A 1,774-nucleotide genomic window follows, 5' to 3' on the forward strand; every position below is an offset into this window, starting at 1 on the left:
CTTGGTGTTGAAAGATAAGTGGAAGAGAGGTATGAGGAAAAGAATGAAGAAATAAAAGGAAGTCACTGTCGTTAAACGGTTAAATCATTAAAGTTAAGTAGGCTGAGTCATGAGGGAACAATTTTATTCTTGTTTTAATGAGCCTGGAACTTACACTTGTGAACATTCAGTTGTGCACCAGTGCCCGGATATATCTAAATTCCACAGATAAACCTCTGAAGGACTTAAGAAAAAATGTTCATGTGCTGGAGATGTGTACAGGGTGGGCATAAGTAGGTTTACAGTTGTCAATATGTGAAACACAGAGTTTATTTTCATGTTATTATTTATTAATTATTGTACTTTCCACACCAACAACTGTAAGTGAACTCTTGCCCACCCCGTACGTCTCTTATAGATAACCAGTTGTCATGCTTAAGAAAAAGGAGTTATCTAAACCACCTGGAATCCAATACCCAGACCACCTGACATCTGGAAGATTACATTCCTGAGCCAATCTCTAGGCTAAGAATGCAGAACTGATTTTTTCAAACATGTGCTTTTTTGAAAACTGAAAAAAACTCTCAAACTTTGTTTTCTCCTTTGTAACACTTTGGGCATTGCCCAGTTGTGTTTTCATTCGCAAATCCTAAGATTGGGGAATTTAGTGGGAGGTGATAGGAAACAATGAACAGGAAAGATTTCATTATCTTTAAATTGTTCAGAGATGAGGTCACATGCTAAAGCACAATTTTCAACCTTTTTCATGACAAGGTACACATAAACTAATTACTAAAATTCTGTGGCACACCAAAAAATATATTTTTGCCAATCTGACCAAAAAAAAGGTATACTTTTGATTTATTCACACCAAATCACTATAGTTGTGTTGGCTGTTGTCATATTTTTATTTGACAATCTAAGGGAAAAGAGATCAGGGCCACTGACCCAATAGTCAGGTGTGGCATGTTGTAAAAATTCTTGCAGCACACCAGTTGAAGATCGCTGCTCTAAAGCAAGATGTCTCTGGGGCTAAACAGATTATAAGAACCAATAATTTTACAAAAGAGCTTTGTGATAATCTAAGATAAAGAATATAAAGAAGAGTTGGGATGTTCCTTTCAACTCCCAAGCATACTCTAAGCAGTTGGAGTACTTCTGAAATGCTAGCGACGTATTTCCATGACCTACAACATCAGACAGAATTTTCAAAAACGGCAAACCACTGCTACCTCTTGGCCCAAACTATTCAACCTCTCTCTGCTCTCATGAAAAGTACAGAATGAGATGCAAAGTTGTTGTTTTTGTTTTATAATAAGTGTATGTTAAAAAAGAACCTAGAAAACTGGCTTTAAAATGTCTTTCTAGGAGTAAAGAGTACTTTACATAGATTTTTGTCTCTGTAAAAACAGGTTGAGAATGAAGTCTCTGCATTCTAATGAGCATCCCCAACTAGTTTGAATGCACGTAGTCCTCAGACTGTGTACCGTGTTGAACAGACTGCACCACGTTGAACATCTCTGCTATAGACCTTTGCTACTCAAAGAGCTCTTCCTGCATAAACAGCAAAAGCATCACATGGGTGCTTGTTACAAATGCAGAATCTCAGACCTTACCCTAGACCTTCTATACAGAATTTGAACTTTAACAAGTTTCCTGCATGTACATTAAATTTTGATAAACCCGGTTCTGTAGAATGACTGTTAATAAATAATCTTGGAGTAGATCCAACATAAAAAAAAAATCCCATGAAAAGTAGAAGTTCCACCCATTTGGTTTTAGGGGGAACAAGAAT

This window comes from Sturnira hondurensis, unplaced genomic scaffold (assembly GCF_014824575.4).
Source record: "Sturnira hondurensis isolate 20B ecotype Veracruz unplaced genomic scaffold, ASM1482457v3 Scaffold0019428, whole genome shotgun sequence".
Lineage (NCBI taxonomy): Eukaryota > Metazoa > Chordata > Mammalia > Chiroptera > Phyllostomidae > Sturnira > Sturnira hondurensis.